Source organism: Setaria italica, chromosome I, assembly GCF_000263155.2.
Source record: "Setaria italica strain Yugu1 chromosome I, Setaria_italica_v2.0, whole genome shotgun sequence".
Lineage (NCBI taxonomy): Eukaryota > Viridiplantae > Streptophyta > Magnoliopsida > Poales > Poaceae > Setaria > Setaria italica.
In genome coordinates this window covers 21,278,385-21,297,549 of record NC_028450.1, presented here as the reverse complement: position 1 = coordinate 21,297,549, position 19,165 = coordinate 21,278,385, and positions in this window count along the sequence as shown.

Here is a 19,165-nt window from a genome sequence, read left to right as displayed (position 1 = left end):
AAGATGATCAGGGTGAAGTCCCTGCGGGTAATCAGCAGTTTGCATGGGCCAATGCCAATGCCGATGGACTGGATCCTCAGGGCTATGGTCCCATGCAGCAGTGGGGAGAAGAAGAACATGAAGGCGAAGAGGAAGAAGAGCCGGAAGAGATGGAAGGAAATTCTGGAATTAGTATCTCTAACACTTCTCGCACTTGGAGTGATTATGGACCGGAGTCCGGAAGCGAGAATTCTGTCAATCAAGCTCCACCTGTTGCTCCCCCAGGGCAAACTCTGATGACCGTAGACCAAGACGTCCTGCAAGAAGCCATGGCACGATTGGGATTAAATGCCGAAGAACTAGGCATCTTCCCTTATGACGGTTGACGTGGACTTGGTTTGAACATGTTGTAATATATTCTTGTAAGATATGAGTGATGGACAAGTAGCACCAAGGGGTTTTGTAAATATTAACTCCTAGGCATGTAATATAAATAAGTATGTATATAAGCATGGTTTGTGTATACGCATATTGTGATGTGTGATATGTTAGTATGCAGAGAATTGTTGATAAGAATGCACCGTAGATATTGATATCTTGCTATTCCTGGCAGCATGACGGATCCCAGAGAAACCCGAGCTTCAGGCTCCGGAGGACAGGAAGAGGATTTACCCCGAGCACCTACATTGGCTGACGCAATAGCCAGTTTAATGAATTCTGGGGCAGAGCAAGCCCGCTTACTCCAGATGATAGTACAGAACACCGACAACGGTGGACGTAGGAGAGAGCCGGAGCAGGGGGTGTCTTACACCCAATTTCTGGAAACACGTCCCCCGGTCTTCTTAAAAGCTGAACATCCTTTGGAAGCTAATGAGTGGCTTCAGGCCATGGAGCAGAAATTTCGAGTAATTCCCCAATGTACTGCCGTTCAGAAGGCCGAGTTTGCGGGGCTTCAGCTTCAGGGTCCCGCAGCAACTTGGTGGACCAGTCATCTGGCCAGGCAGCCAGTGGGAAGGGAAGTCACATGGGAAGATTTTAAGGAAGCCTTTCGGGCGCAGTTTATACCCGAGGGCGTCATGAGGATGAAGTTGGAACAGTTCTTGGGACTGCAGCAAGGAACTCGCAGCATTCTAGCATATACTAATGAGTTCGACCACTTAGCTCAATATGCTCCAGAGCATGTTAATACTGAAACCAGAAAGAGAGATTGTTATCTCCGGGGGCTTAATACAAGAATGCAGGAAAGATTATCCACCTGCATGTTCGCTGATTACAGTTCTGCGGTAAGTACAGCCATTACCGCAGAAGAAAAGATGAAAGCACTGGATGAAACATTGAAAAAGGAAGAAGCATTAAAGAGGAAGGTTGTTCCTTCTGGAAATTTTGGAAATGCTCCTCAGAGGATGAGGATGGTATATAGAGGTCCTCCCCGACCCATGTATCGTCCCTCATTCCAGCAAAGACCTTTCCAGTCCTGGAATACCAGAGCTCCCAGTACTACCCCTCGTCCTGGAACTGCACCACCTTTCGGGTTTCGTAACCCTACTTCTTCAGGAACCCCACAGGTTTGTTTCAACTGTGGGAAGCCGGGACATTTCGCTCGAGATTGTCGTTTCCCCAAAATCGGGGGAAACGCGAACTTAAAGGCTCAGACCTCGGGCCAAGGCTCTGGACAAAAGTTTGTCCGACGCAAGTTTGTCAACACCAAGACGGGCCAAGCTCACTATATGACTGTAGAAGAAATTCCAGAAGGAGAGCCAATTCTAGCAGGTATGTACCATGTTAACAATTATCCTGCTATGGTTTTGTTTGATTCCGGTGCATCGCATACTTTTATAAGTAAAGAGTTTGTCACACAACATCAACTAGAAGTTCATACTTTAGATGTCAAATATGCTATTCAAGCTACTGGTGCTACGCAGTATACCAATCAAGTAGCTCGCAATGTGATTTTAAATCTAGAAGGAAATAAAGTGGGAGCTTATCCTTTAATTCTGGAAGATCAAGGAATAGATATTATTTTGGGGGTAAATTGGATGAAAGCACATGAAGTTCGAATTAATATGGTTCCACGGATCGTTAGCATGAAAGATGACCAGGGCCATTCTTTCGAACTCCAATTACCCATTCAACCTTGTTTGGACCAAATGGTCAAAAAGACTAGAGCAGTGACTCTAGAATCTATTCCTGTTGTTAATGAGTTCTTAGATGTATTTCCAGAAGATTTGCCTGGTTTACCGCCTGATAGAGCGGTAGAATTCACTATTGAATTAGAACCCGGCACTGCTCCTATCTCTAGAAGACCGTATCGCATGCCACCTAAAGAGCTAGCAGAATTAAAAACACAACTCCAAGAATTGTTGGATAAGGGTTTTGTCCGACCCAGTACTTCACCATGGGGTTGCCCAGCTCTCTTTGTTAAAAAGAAAGATGGTACCTTAAGACTATGTGTGGATTACCGTCCCTTGAATGCGGTAACCATCAAAAACAAGTATCCACTGCCACGGATTGACTTGTTGTTTGACCAGTTGTCCGGAGCTAAGGTCTTTTCAAAAATCAACCTTCGGTCAGGATACCACCAGATTAAGATAAAACCCGAGGACATACCAAAAACAGCCTTTTCCACCCGATATGGACTATATGAGTATTTGGTTATGTCTTTCGGATTGACAAATGCCCCAGCGCATTTTATGTATCTCATGAATTCAGTGTTCATGCCGGAATTGGACAAATTTGTAGTTGTCTTTATAGACGATATCCTTGTCTTTTCTAAAAATGAAGAGGAACATGCGCAACATTTGCGCATTGTTCTAAATAGACTCCGGGAACACCAGTTGTATGCCAAATTTAGTAAGTGTGAATTTTGGTTAAAGAAAGTTCCATTCCTTGGGCATATACTGTCCGAAAAAGGAATTGAAGTAGATCCCGGAAAAGTCAAGGATATATTGGATTGGAAATCACCAACTTCTGTTCATGAAGTAAGAAGTTTCTTGGGAATGGCTGGCTATTACCGTAGATTCATTCCCAATTTCTCTAAGGTTTCTAAACCAATCACCGAGTTATTAAAGAAGGATACAAAGTTTGAATGGAAACCTGAGTGTGAAGAATCATTTCAAATCTTGAAGAAACTATTGACTACAGCCCCAGTGCTAGCTCAACCTGATATAGAAAAACCCTTTGACGTATACTGCGATGCCTCGGGAACAGGCATCGGGTGTGTTCTAATGCAAGAAGGCAGGGTTATTGCTTATGCTTCTCGCCAGTTGAAGCGTCATGAAGAACATTACCCTACTCATGACTTAGAACTCGCTGCCGTAGTGCATGCACTAAAGATATGGCGACACTATCTTTTAGGTAGTGAATGTCGTATCTTTACTGACCACAAGAGCTTGAAGTATATATTCACTCAGATGGACTTGAATATGAGGCAAAGGCGGTGGCTAGAACTGATTAAAGACTATAAACTAGAAATTCATTACCATCCTGGTAAAGCTAATGTGGTGGCCGATGCCTTGAGCAGAAAGGCCCAATGCCACTGCACGACCATCCAGTCTAACTTGAAGACCCTGTGCGAAGAAATGGGAGAATTAAGTTTGGAAATAGTAAAACAAGGTACCCTCCAGAATGTTATGATTCAAGATACCCTAAAAGAAAGAATCATAACGGCCCAAAAAGAAGACCCGTGGATTAAAGTACTTTATCAGCAAAAAGCCGAGGGTAAGATTCCTGAACTTAATCAAGAAGAAGACGGAGGACTATATTTCAAAAACAGGATAGTAGTTCCGGAAGATGAGAATCTGAGAAGATTAATCTTAGAAGAAGTGCATTCATCCAAGTTCTCCATTCATCCCGGAACCAATAAGATGTACCAAGATTTAAAGCAAAGATTTTGGTGGACCAAAATGAAACCAGAAATTGCAAGATATGTGTCAGAATGTGACACGTGCCAAAGAGTTAAACCCATATTACAGAAGTCGGCAGGTTTGTTACAACCCTCGGAAATTCCTGTCTGGAAGTGGGAAGATATTTCTATGGATTTCATAGTAGGATTACCTCCCACTTCAAAAGGGTATGACTCCATTTGGGTTATTGTCGACCGCCTTACTAAATCGGCTCACTTTATTCCAGTCAAAACGATTTATCAGGTGTCGACATATGCCAAACTCTATATAGCCCGAATTGTATCCTTGCACGGAGTGCCAAAAACCATAATCTCCGATCGAGGTTCCCAGTTTGTTTCCAGATTCTGGGAGCAACTGCAAAAGGATATGGGTACTACCCTCATTAGAAGTTCTGCTTATCATCCTCAAACTGGAGGACAGACAGAAAGGGTCAATCAAATATTAGAAGATATGTTAAGAGCATGTGTCCTTACCTTTTCTAAGCTATGGGATGAATGTTTACCCCTAGCCGAGTTTTCCTATAATAATAGCTATCAAGCTAGCATTAAAATGGCACCTTTCGAAGCCTTGTACGGTCGAAGATGTCGAACTCCTCTAAATTGGTCAGGAGTGGGAGAAAGGACACAGTTAGGATCGGACTTGGTTATGGAAACCGAGGAGAAAATCCAGAAAATTCGCAAGCATTTAGAAATAGCTCAATCCCGGCAAAAGAGTTATTCAGACAAAAGAAGACGGTTCTTGGAATTTTCTGTCGGAGATTTTGTATACTTAAAAGTATCCCCAATGAAAGGCATACAACGCTTTGGAGTGAAAGGTAAGCTAGCCCCGAGATATATTGGTCCCTATGAAATTCTGGAACGAAAGGGTCCAGTAGCATATAAGCTGTCATTGCCTGATCAACTTACCTCTATACATGATGTATTTCATGTATCCCAGCTTAAGAAGTGCCTCAGAGTTCCAGAAGAAATTTTAGAAGATCCAGAAATCGAGCTCGAATCAGATCTCACATACGAAGAGAAACCTATTAAAATTCTGGATCAAAAGACACGTGATACCCGAACTCGGAGTATCACGTTTTATAAAGTGCAATGGAAAAATCATACTCCGGACGAAGCTACTTGGGAAAAAGCGGAAGACCTAGAGTCTAAATATCCGGAGTTATTTGAAACCGTCAGGGACAGATGAACAAGGACCACCACCCCACTATCCTTGTACAGAAAAAGAAAGAGTAAATGACCTGACGCAGTTTCCTTTCCATTCCAAAAACCAAGGATTTAACCCCAGGAATCTCGGGACGAGATTCTGTTAAGGGGGAGAGGCTGTAATAAGTGCCATTTGAAGTCAAATAGTGACCCTGAAAAATTCAGAAGGAAATTCAAAAGAAAAAGAAGAAAAATGGCAAAAAGATCAAATTCGGCAAAAATTTGACCGAAATTTGAATTTCAAATTTGAAATTCAGAAAAATTTGACCAATATGTGGAATACAAGTATGAGAGTATTTGGAATTGAGAAATCAAAAACTTGGAGTTAAATTGGTGCCAAATATTACAAAGCATCAGAGAAAGGAGAAGAAAAGAAAAATTGCCGTTTACTGTTCCTCGTCCGACAATAGGATTCAGTGAAAACAGCTCCAGAGTTCATTTTCAAAATTCATTTCTGAAGAATTCTTCCAACAAGTGCACTAGAACAGCTACATTATATTGAAGTATGGATCTTGGACTACAATAATCACGAGTTGTTGGCCAGGAACAATAAAGGGAAGGAAGTCAAACTCGAGCTCAAAGTCCGCACAAAATCACAAAGTTAACTGAAACTCTGAATTTTCACTAAGTCTGAATGGCAGCAAAGCATCGACTTGGAGCTCAAATTCAGAGCAATTTAAATCAAAAGATATACTTGTTCATGAGCAAAATGGAACATTAGGACATAGTAGAGTATGTCTGAGGTGAAGTTGGACTAAGGGCAGAACAATTTGAGCATGAAATCAAGTTGCTAAGTGAGCTCTATGACATTGACGATGTCTGACGAAACTGAATGAAGGTTTCAGTGCAATTCCGAAGAACTTGAGAGAACAAATCCAAATTCTATTCAATTCGGTGTTTATCTCAAACCGACGCCAAAATAAAAGATGGCAAGCTCGAGTTTATCTCCAAGTTCTGTTAAAGCACGAGAGGCCGTCGGATCAAGAATCAACCGATAGCCGTTTCTGAAGATCACGGGCAGGAGAAGCAGTGACAGAACCTTCAGACGTGTCGCCGCCGCCGTCGTCGGTCGTCCGCCAGCGCAGCTAAGCTAGGCCACCTCCTCGCCACATACGCCTACGGGTAGACCATGGTGGCAGCCATGCGAGGGGTAAATGCTTGAATAACTACCGCTCCCGCGCTGCCGTTTTCACCGCCGTTCTTTTTACTGCCGCCAGCGCCTCTTCTGTCAAACACCGCCGCCAAGCAAAATTCCACCTCCACACCGCCGCTCCCGTCGATTCCTTCCGTCCACACCTCCGCCTACACCCCACCAGTAGCCCTACCAACTTGTTGCCCAGTTTCTTCGCCGTCACACCTTGTATCGCCGCCGCTTCTGTCCGCCGCCGTCGCACCGCCCGCTCTCGGTGAGAACCCCCTCGCGCTGTCTCTCTTCCTTCTTGAGCAGTCGTAGTCGAGTCCTTAGGGTCCTAGGATGGTGTCGGGTTAGTTGTTTGAGTGGGTTGTGCCGTTGTCGTGAGAAGTCACCACCGGCCGTGGGTGTCGCCGCCCGTCACCGTGGAGGGGATGGCTCCGGCCATCTCTGGGGAAGCTGTTGCCGCGCACAAGGTCGTGTAGGTCTAGGGTTGGTGTTGTCACCTGGTCCCGCCGCCGGGAGGGCGCCGGCCGGCGAGCCGCGCCGCCCTCTGTTCCGGTCGCGTTTTGGCGGGAGGAGGAAGAAGGAGCGGTGCACCCGGGCCCGCGCGTCAGAGAGAAAGGGGGGGGAACGGAAGCAGGCCGGCCGGGCGCGAGTGATTGCTGGGCCACGGTTCAAAGGCCCAGTAGTGACGCGCGCGTGTTTAAGTGGAAAAAGGAAAGAGGGCCGGCGCGTCGCGTAGGCCCAGGAGCCGGTGCGGAGTCATCGGCCTGGTTCGGAGGCCAGAGGCCGTAAAGTCCAGCAGGCCGGTGGGCTTGTAACACAGGCCGACGTCACGTGAAAAAGGAAGAAAAAGAAAGAGAGGCCGTGGGCCGGTGCTGGGCTGCTAGAGGGAAATCGGCCCGCGAGGCCCGTCGGGAGGGGGAGTAAGGCCGGCGGGTAGAGTGAATAGGAAAAGTGGGGTCCGCGCCGTGGGGGCCTAGTAGTCGTGAGAAGGGGTAGAGAGGGGGTGAGTAAGAAAAGTTTTCCGGGGGAATTTTCGGGAAAAGTTAGATTTCTTTAGTAAAATAATCCATTTAAATTCGTTTTGCACCATTTTAATCACAGAAATTTGTAGAAGTGTCCAAAATTAGTGAAACCAATTTTGTTAGGCTTGTTTTATTTTCCTTTATGCATTAAAATTTTTACACCCTAAGAAAATAATAAAAATTTTGGGTATTTATTTAATGCCTTCCTTTTGAGGTAATTAAATAAATACTTAATATTTATAAAATGTATAAAATATGAATAACACTTTATTAATCACAAATAATTCTTAACTCATAGGAAATCAGAATTTCAAGTTAGAAAATAATTACCACTTTTCCTAAAAATAAAAGAAAAAGCTATAGGAAGGGTTAAATAAGAAAAATAAAAATATAGGTTAATCTTTTTAGATTTCTTTTGTGTGTTGACTTACAACTTATTCGTGATAAGTCGTATAGTCCTTGTTGGCTTGCAACTTTATCATGAAGGAAAGTTGTATAGTCTGTTATTTAAAAAGTTTGCATTCTAACCCCTGCATATATTGCGCCGTAGATCCAGAAGCACCAGAAGAGGATTACTGGGAATTTTCAGAAGGACCTTTGGAGTCCGACGAGGTGTTTGAATTTGTCCCCTGTGAAGCGAATCCGTCGGCTTCTACTAATCTTTTTAACGATCAAGGCAAGCCCCGGTGCATTTATACCTATCTATTTTGGAGTCGTTATTTCATGTGACTAGTTATAGGTTATTGGGTTATTGTATGCACTAAGTCTAGGAGTTGGATGAAACCTATTCTTGTGTATGATCATGCCTTGAATTAAGGACATCTTTGCCACTTGTTCAAATCTTAGAAACTACCCAAGTCTAGATTTGCTTACTTGATTACATGCTTGGTTTACCAACCTTAAGGCAAACACTTAAGTCATACATGTTGCTTATGAAAGATAGTTTGGAACATGGAACCAGACAGAAGCTAGAGATGTAGTTCTGTCTGCTAGATTAATCTGGTTAAGGACCGATCCGTGTCTTAACCATTGATCAAGTGATAACTTCTGATCACTTACTGGGTATGGGACCAGTAAAGCCCAGTAGATTAGTAAATTCTATGATCAGGAATGCTTCGTACCCGCATTTGACGTGCTGGAGATTGGCAGGGGTGTAGCCTGAAACTCACATGGGGATCAGGCCAGACGTGGGGTCCCATGTGGGGGTGCATCCCTGGGTCCGGGTAGTTGTATTCCTAATCATTGACTTTACTAATCGAGAGGTTGTTAGTACGACCTGGACAGTCGTATGACGCTGGTGATCAGGGTACTCTCCTGCAGGATGGAATTAGATCCGGATCGCCGCAATTCTCGGTTATGAATGCACTTGATCGCTGTTAAGCTTCGTAGCATGAACTCATGTGATATAAAATTTTCTGTTGCCAAGTACTGTATGAATCAACAGCTGTGATTGCTTTTACTTCTGTTATCATCTAGAGTGGTTAAGTAATGACTTAACTCAAATAAAAGATAAAACTAAGGCCTCACTTATAGTAAGCTTTTTCGGAAAAATTGTGTCAACCAAGCACACCTAAAGGCCGACATGCATTCCAAAGAAAAACTATTATATTGGTTAGTCGGGTAAGACTTGCTGAGTACCCCGTACTCAGGGTTTTCCCCTTGTGGTTATCTTTCAGAAGCTCCACAGGAAGCTACCGAGGAGGAGACCCCGAAGACCTAGAGTATTGACCTGAGTCTCTCAATACTCTAGAAAACCGTTATCGACGCATCTTCTCCTAAACTACTTATGTTTAATCTTAGAGCTTGTCTAACTATGCATCACTAAGTTTGTTTCAACTTGAAGTCCTGTAATAACTCATACCTCTTAATTATGTATGTAAAAATGTAATATTTGTTGATATTATCCCATCGCGGATATTATCCTGATGTATGGTGATGAAACACGCCGTGGATCTTTCGAGGAGTCCTAGGGACACTCGACGGACTACCGGACTTATGCTGTTTTAGGTGCGTTTCGGATAATTGCTGCTCCGACAGCGATTAGGCGCACTTAAACCAGCTTAAGTTGGGCGGTTCCGCCACAGCTAGGAATCTCTTGGTCATGAGTTATTGCGTGCATGCACGAGGACACTCTATTTGCATCAGTTTGTTTTCTTCCCTTCAGCCTTTTTGTGTGGGGAGCATGTCTGACAAAAGCTAGCAGCATGCATAATAAAAGTAGGTCCTTGCTTGTACATGCATATTGTTGAATCTGCTTTCCTTTTTGCCCATTGATGCAAAAAGTAGGTCCTTGCATGTACATGCAACAAAACTATTTTGCAGCGATCTTGCTATACCCATCTCCCGGATACATGTCTGTGGCTTCTTTTGCCTCTCCATTTGCATTAGTTTGTTCTATATGCAAACCATCAAATAATAATATTACTTAAAAAAAACCACCAATGCATGGTATAGGCTATATGTTGATAGCACAACCATAAGTTTATGCTCTCTATATAGGTGCACTGATGTTTCATGGAGGGTACGCCTGCTAGCAATACAAGGAAGAGGTTACGGGAAAGGGAACTAGCCTTGAAGCCAGGTTTCTTTGATTACACATTCTCTCTTGTAGTCGCATTCTAAAATTACTAGATGTTTATATGTGACTGATTTGCTATTATTATTGTAGTTGGTGTTGCACCATCTACTGTTGGGACCATACGAGAGCGGCAGGGGCGTCGGAGATCTATAATAAAAGCAAAGAAAGAATGTACTATTTATATATGTATACAATTTTAAAAGAGAGTAGTCCAACCCTAAAACTATTCAGATATTGGTACATGTAAAGCTTGTAGGTCAGGCGGCTAAATTTGCTAATATTGTTGTAGGTGGGTGTGACATCCTGGCCCAAGGCTTAATAGGATTGATAGAATACTCATACCAACAAGTTGCAACTTCTTTTCCGGAAGCTCATCCTCAAAGAACTCCGAGGTTAAGTGTGCTTGGCTCGGAGCAATTTCGGGATGGGTGACCGACCGGGAAGTTCTTCCCGGGTGCGCACGAGTGAGGACAAAGTGCGCAGAAAAGATTTGTGTTGGTCTGTGAGGGAATTCTTGATATCCTAGAGAGTGTAAGCAGGCCCGGCCCCGAGAGGGGGGGGGACGCCACAGTGGGGTTACAAGTTCAACGAGCGGGACGTTAGAGGAGTCGTAGGACCCCCCTGAAGTCCAGAACAAGAATAAAGAAAGCAGGTATTTTGTAATTTTATCTATGTATATTGCAAAAAATATAAAAGCAATTTATGCATACCCCTACTTGTTTACAGAATTGTGCTAGCTAGCAAGATCTAGAAGGCAACACCCACAACATGTTGTATTCCAGTTGACAAAATAAGAATGTGTTTAGTGTTTTAATAGATCTCTATTCGTTTATGGACAAAATTATTTCTGAAGTTGTAATACATAAGTAGGTTTCATACACATATAAGACTAATAAAAGAACTGTTGTACCCTTTAAGTATCATGCGTCAAGGTTGTTGGATGACGCATGGCAATGCTCTTCCAAAACAAAAAAAAAGTTTTCTTCCCGTGCTTATGGTTAATTTATTTTGTACCTTGTAGCCATTCCTCACGAGACATCGTACTACGGACCACCTGCCCACGAGTGCCAATACTATGGAGCACAGTTTTGGTACCAGGAACGTGTGAAGAGGTCATATTTAGGTGAAGGGGAGCGTGTTCATTTTCATCTTTGTTGTAGAGGAGGTAAGGTCCAGTTACCTCTTCTAAGAGATCTCCTCCATTTCTAGCTGGGTTGTTGAAACTAGACGGTGACATTTTATCTATGTACTTTTTGAAATCCATATGATCATACAATGCCATGTTTGCTTTCACATCATTGGGTGTTAAAATTGACATGAGTGTAAACAAGGGTCCTAGACCATACGTATTTAAAATTAATGGTCAGGTCCATCATCGAATTGGATCTTTGCTACTGGATGAGGGTAAGCCACCGGCATATGCACAACTTTATATTTTTGATACTGAAAATGAGGTTGAAAATCGAATATCAATTTTTGATACAGATCAGGATTGTGATAGTGGTAGTGATAGAGTAATCGTTGCGGGTTTAGTGCGGATGTTTGATGAAACAAATGAACTGGTAAAATCATTTAGGGCAGCTAGGGACCTATTGTCTCAGAGCTATTGCAAGCCTTTGCGCCTTAGGCTATTGCATGATAGGTCCAAGGCTGCACCACAGTATAGTGCTCCAGCAGGGTCCGAGATAGCTGCTTTAATAGTTGGTGATATTTCAGAAGAGAATAGGACCCCTGATATAAGAATTCAAGATAGGGGTGGTGGTCTTAGAAGAATTAGCAACCTTCATTCCCATTATATGGCTTTGCAGTACCCAATTCTTTTTCCCTATGGTGAGGAAGGCTTCAAACTAGGGATCAATAGCCAGTCAGGGATTTTGCAGGTTGGAGCTAGGAATGAGGTTATCATGCTTGAGTATTATGCTTTCCAGTTACAACAACGTAGGTCCAAAGCAATCATGCTGATATGTGGTGATCGATTATTCCAACAGTACATAGTTGACGTGTTTGTGTCAGTGGAGGAAAATAGGCTTAGATTCATCATAAAAAACAATAAGAACTTAAGGTCCGATATTTACAAAGGTATCCACGATGCCCTACACAAGGGTGATTTTGACGGGAACAATGTTGATAGGAAAGTTATATTGCCTGGGAGCTTTACTGGGAGTAAAAGATATATGGTGCAAAACTATCAGGATGCAATGGCGATTTGTAGGTTCTATGGACCTTCAGATCTGTTCATCACTTTCACCTATAATACAAAATGGCAGGAAATAGCTAATGCTCTTGCATTTATTCTAGGACAGAAACCTAATGCTAGACCTGACATAGTTAGTCGAGTTTTCAAACTAGAGGTTGAAGAGCTTATTTCCGCGCTGAAGAAAGGTACCTATTTTGGGAAGGCAAAAGAAGGTATGTATGATTGCCTAATATTGATTACGGCTGTTCTTCAATGATTTTCTTGAACTTACACATCTTTAGAGGATTCCAACCAACCACGGGATACTAGCATTTTTTTATTGCTTGCACCTTTGCTATGCTGGGTCAAGTTTGGAAGCTAGCGTTCATGCATGTAACAAATAGATGCCCGCCCCAGAGGATTCATGCATGAATTATGAGGCCAGCTAGCAGCATGCATGCAGGAAGTAGGTCACTGTGGTTTGCCAGGATTCCAAACAACCATGGGGTACTAGCATTTTTTTATTGTTTGCACCTTTGCTATGCTGGGTCAAGTTTGGAAGCTAGCGTTCATGCATGCATGTAACAAATAGATCACATTGTACTATTGATATACATGCATCGGCTTTCCTAGAGAAAATAATATTGAAGACTGAGCACCACACGTGCTGCTCCCATCCTTTATCTGAAACCATGGTATCTCAAGGACACATACTTCGAAGCCTATAAGAAGGGGCATGCCTGATGTGGGAATAGCAAGACTACCTCAGTGCACGACCAGCTAGCAACATGCATGTAGGAAGTAGGTCACTGTGGTTTGCCAGCTTTGCTGCTCTTCTTTCCTGTGTGGAGAGCATCCATGATAAAAGTTAACAGCATACATGCCAAAAGCAGGTTCATACATGTAAATGCATGTTGCCAAAGCTGCCCCCTTCTGCTCGATGATGCATGCTGCAAGAAAACAGTTTCATGTCTTTTTTACTATACCATCTCCGTATACATGGCAAATATAATCAACCAATCACGGCCTTCTCTAAGATGCTTATGGATGGGAACTCAATAAGATAAGTTCTACTTCCTAGTGGAACTGCTTTCCAAGGATACTCCAAATTATAGACCTCACGCAGTATGCCTTTGGCAACCTCTGGAGTGGTTTCCATAGGGTCCAAAGTTGATGCAATTGCACATCTCCTTAGTGAGTTTACTCTAGCTTCACGATCTTTGTTGGGCCCTAGCCAGATGAACTAAGGAAAATATAGGTGGTGTGGGTTACCTCCATGCTGATTGCTTGATGTTGCTGAAGGGTTCATCAATCTAGCATAATTAGGTTGTTCTTCTTCCCTCCATCCGTTATCCATCCTTGCAATTTTTGTGGCTCTAAGGTGTTTTACCTCCAGCACCTTGTATATATGTGGAAGGAGGGCTCCTTTACATAGTCAAAACTATAGCTCCTGCCCTCTGGTTGCTCAAGTTCCAAGCCCAAACTATTTTACTATAGTTGTAAGGACATTAACCGAGGTAACATCTGCCTACCATTCAATGTTCATGATCAGTAGAAGTTGTATCAAGCCATGTTGTTATAAGTAGCAAATTACCAGGCCACGATTTTGCACCAATCCCTAGAAGGCTTTTAATTGTTTTTGCTACTAGAATGGTGCTTTGAGGTAGGTATCATTTATGCGTATTAGCACTTGGTGGTTAATCATGAATCTCATTACACATGGTTACAACACCTCGCACATGATGTGTTTTGTAGTTGTTGCTAACGCAAATTAGAGGTGTTACGTTATATTAGGGGTCCCAACTCTAGCCCGAAAGACCATTCGACACATTGTAACACCCTTTGCATGCATGTGTCACTGTGGAACCCATTAACATTAGTGTCTTATTTCGATAAGTCTAGAAAGAGTTATTATGAGATTCCTAAAAAGCTTATAGGCACTACATCACATTCTTTTAGATGATGTGCACTAAATCACGTGTGTAATGGATGGATTGAATTCGGTATGAATGCAGTATATTAGAAAAATATTTGGAAACAACAATTTGGAGGGAATTTAGTTACTCTCAGAAGTTGCATGTTCTAGAGACCAAACTTATTAGAAAGATCTGTTTGTAATGGTTTGAGATGATTCCTAGTCTAACGAAGAATTTATTGGTTTGTGTGATGCAGAGAAAACTTAGGTAAGAGGTCTACTAATATCACCAAGGAAAAAGAAAGATAGAAGAAAGAGAAAGGATGTGCATTACACTTGCACTTATCTGCTAGGTACATACAATTTTTCCTTCTTGTGGACTAGTAGTTCACCATTCATTTGTCATGCATGCAAGACATTCACTGGTTCAGTGGGACATAAATGTAGCTAGGACTATGCATGGGATGTTCCATTTACTATTCAGTTTTACTATGAGTAAATAGTGTCCTATTCATTGCATGGAGCCAAGTAAGCGGAACACACTATAGGAGCCAAGTATGCCAAGCCAAGCCATGCTAACTGTGTTGATGAGAAGACTTTGCTCGCTGACATTAGGAAGTGGGCCATGTAAAACATGATCGTCGAGACAGTATTCCTAGGGATCCAAATTGTTGCATGTGTTCCATGTCCTAGGCATCCGTACATCTGCATGTAAGTGTTGAGTAGGCCCATGTATTATAGTATTTGTGAAAAGGGGAGCAGTCCTAGAACCTCTTTCCGTGCATGCTTGTCTGGGGGCTCCTTTTGTCTATACTATTTGCACAGAAAATGGCAACACGAGCACTGCACTATGCCTGACTCATAATTTATCATGTGGTTTGAGTGAAAGTCCCAAGACAGACCAAGGTTTTGCAGGTGAAAGGTCATGGTAGAAGTATGAGGCCACGCTGTCTAGCCAGCGTCAGAGCGTGTCCATGTTAGCCTAAATTAGGCTGGTCCGTTCGATGTAGTTTTTTTGATTTAGATGGTGCCGCCATGTCCTTTACTGAAGCTTGAGAATTGATAGTGACCTGAGCTGGGCCTATGCAAATTTTCGATGGTGCAGCCATGTCCTTCAAGGGAGCTTGGAAGTTGATAGTGACCTGACCTGAGCCTATGCAAGATGGAGCTACCAGCCAGTGCACGTTGGTGAGCTTGCTAGAGGCATGTGAGGGAAGTACACCGCATTTAATTAACACACTGTTGCATCCAGAGCTACATCGTCTCGCACATATATTGGCTATTCATCTTTTGTAGTTTTGTTGTTGAATTATCTGGTGGATGTGTTCCACTTGTTCATATTCCTTCAGAGTATCTAAAACTTTTTGGAAGACACCTCTATGTATCAAAATATGGAGCTGTTAAACTTGTTCAGCTTTTCGAGAAGCTGGTTGACTCTTTTGTTGTCATAGGGAAGGGTCAGATGAAGATGATTTGCCTCCGTAATTCTGGGGATAGGAACCTGAAGAATTGTCCAAGTACGCCAATTATTTTGAAGAAAGAAAAGAGAGGAAGTTGTGCTCTTGTAGAAAGCACAATAAGAGCATGTCAGCAGTTGGGCAGCTCATCAGATGATTTGTCAGAGGATGAACGGAATATCAACCCAGATATAGATCGATTGGGCATGCTATGAACCTTGCCATATATACACATAAAGATTGAATCCACCTTTGCAAGGTGCAGACAATTTTACAAAGGAGTGTCAATCCACATCCATTTATTAATATTGGCTAGGCCTCCATACATGCCTATCTACAACATAGGAATACTAATTGCCATTATTCTTTGTCTCCATGCCTGACAAACTACACATAACTGGAAGTGCTTATATACCTCCATCCGCCTTAGCTTCTGATAGCTGCTTCTTCAGATCTCTAACTTCTGCCTTTAAACCATTGTTCTCAGCAATCAAATTAACAAGTTCTTCTTTAGTGGCCGTGATGCAAGATATTTTTTCTTCAACCTTGTCATTTTTTCTTTCATTCTAACATTTTCTATAAGCAACCTAGCATGGTTATTTTTCAGGAACATGAAATCCCTCTCAAGCTCATCTCTTTCTTCAACAACTTTATTGCATGCTTTTGCAATCTCCATGACTCTTTTCTTCCACAACTCCAAATCCTTCCATCTGAAGTCATTGATTTTGGCGATCCCAGATTTCTCCAGATGTTGGACAACATCATGAGCAGCTTTCCTAATAGCTGCTCTAGCAGAAGTTGAAGAAATCCCTTTAAATTCTCATTGGCCACGAAATCCCCTAGATGTCCAGCTAACAAGGTACACTTCTATAACAACACGGAAAGTCCCATCAGCTCTTTTCTCATATGCTATTTTGGGTGCCTTTAGTCCAAGTTGATCCACAATTCGTGATAGGATCTTCAGGTAACTCAAGGTTACTCGAGCCATATTAGTCCGTACATTGGAACAGAAAAAAATAGCCTATGTAGTACAATGATCAAAACTAAGTATGAGACAAAAGGACATTTCGGTAACAAAATGTGGTAATAATCAAAAGATCATACGGTGGCTACAGCTTATTCCTACATCTAAAAAGATAAGTACTAAAAAATGACCAACTATAAGCATAAGTACCATGGAGATATAGCCATGCAGTATGTATAATTAACCATACCTCTATGGTTCCCTGACTGCATGATAGCGTGCACTGAGGTAGTTTTGCTATTCCCACATCAGGCATGCCCTTTCTTATAGGCTTCGAAGTATGTGTCCTTGAGCTACCATGGCTTTGGATAAAGGATGGGAGCAGCACCTGTGGTGCTCAATCTTCAATATTGTTTTCTCTAGAAAAGTTGATGCATGTATATCAACAGTGCAATGTGGTTGTGTCACATCACAGGTGATACACCACAATTGTCATCATTGCCTGCTAGCTCATGCATGTCTCAGACAATGCACAAGCCATCCCTTATCCATAGCAGGTAGCCATAGCTTCCATGCCTATTCATAGAACAGGTTTCGCACTAAATTTCACACTACACTTGCTTCTCAGTTCTCACCAATCTTCTGCATCCAGCCTAGCACACGTGCACTAGGTAATTCATCCTTTCAAAAGTCTTGTTATCCATTTTTAATTAGACCAAAGAAATGAAAAAACAATGCCTGCTCCACGTGCCCAAATCTACCACAGCTAGAAAGGCGCAAGGATATCCCCACGTGATTTTTATCTGTCTCTTTACCCTCCTATTTGAACATAATATATGAAGTCAATTTGTGTAGGGTTCTCCTCCTTTTCTGACCTGTTAGCTAACTTATTTTATAGAAAATGATCAAATATTTACTCATTTATTATGCACCTCCTATGTGCAGAATATACTTGGCGGTTGAATTGAAGGCAAAAAATGAACAACGAGAGAAGTGTGATTGGAGATTCGTCCTCACAGGCAGAACAGAATGCTAATGTCCATGCCATAGGACCCAATGTATATCTTTACTTTCACCAATATATAGTAACCTGCTCTACGTCTTCATTTATCTCATGTTATTCAATAATTAGGTCCTTTAATTATTGGTATATGCATGCAGCTTCCAACTATGTTAATTTATTCTTTTGTAGGGCCCTAGAGTGATTACCATATCACGCAAAAGCGTCCTCAGAAAAATCACTAGCAACTTAGGTGCGATTGTTCGCACAGAAGGGATAGTTAAGCTAGATCAAACTCGCAGAATAGCATGGCTTTCAATTGAGATCCCTCCTCAGAACAGCTCTAGAAGTGTGACAACTGAGACTTTCCATGGTAGCCCTTGCATGAGTGATTATGACGCGGAGGAGAATGTTTCTGAAATAGCAATTACCCATTTTATGTCACAGAGGAATATCCAAGTCAATGTTGTGAATTATGGTGCCTTCCATGAAACATATGGGCAACTGCAATGTTGCATTAGTTGGTCCCATCTACTGCACACCAGATACAACCTTGCATATTGAAAAAAATGGCCTTTTTAATGCCCACATGAATCTCCTAAAGCGGATTAGTCTAATCTGCGCAAGTTACGGTGACATCCTTCCACTTGCACCCCTTGCTCCAACAATGCAACCACCAAACTCATATATCAAACATGTCATGTATATTGGACCAAATCCACCAGAGACTCGACATGAAGAGCTTTCTCAAGAATTATTCAATGTGATGCAGGAATACACTCCAATCGGCAATCCAATGATAAACTAAATGGTAATATGGTATGATGCATGGACTTTGTTTGTAAATTAAATAATTTAATTAAGGTTTCCCTTTTATCGCATTTTTTAACTAAATGCTTTCTCTTTCTAGGGAACCTTGTTGGAAACGAATGGAGAAGGTGCTTTATGGGCTTCATATTGTAGTCTACTCTCTATCGTTGGCTCAACCAAGAGATGTATCCTACTACTGTATTGCAGATACCAGCAGCACTCCAGTCTACACTTTGATTTCCTTGTTGCAAGGGAATAATTTTGTACATTATATGTGCAGATGCTAGAAGGGGGGCATATCTAGCACTACTCATGTAGTGTGTTGAGTAGTATTATGTTCTACTCATGTCATGTAAATATGTATGTTCTTTCTGTCAAGTCCTTAATTTGTATCCGTACATCTGCATGTAAGTGTTGAGTAGGCCCATATATTATAGTATTTGTGAAAATGGGAGCAGTTCTAGAACCTCTTTCCATGCATGCTTGTCTAGGGCTCCTCTTGTCTGTACTATTTGCATAGAAAATGGCAACACGTACGAGGAAGCGTGGCAGCATGCATATGTGCACCCAACCTAGTGGTCTAGAAAAGCAGATGGTACCTATCCCTTCCTAGCAATGGAGTGGGCTACCAGAACCCTACTTTCCTGCATGCATGTGCCTAGTGTCCTACTTCCAGCGTACATGCTGCAGCTATCTTCCACATCACTGGATATAGGAGAGGGAGAATTGAGTCAAAGTACAGAAGCATATGTATCATCTGTGATTAAAATTTGTTTGTTTATTAATGATCCTGACAAAACAATGACCCTGTGCATACTAACAATAATCAGATTTACTATAAATTGCAGTTTCCCAGCTAAATAAATACAATTAATTGGTGTACTATCTACTAGGGATAAAAGACAATATAATATGCTATTAGTACTTAATGCTAGGCACTAGGAAGATAAGACTGTTGTAATGTTATCACACACAGTGTTCAAAAACGTGCTCACCTATTTCCCCTTCATCATACTTGA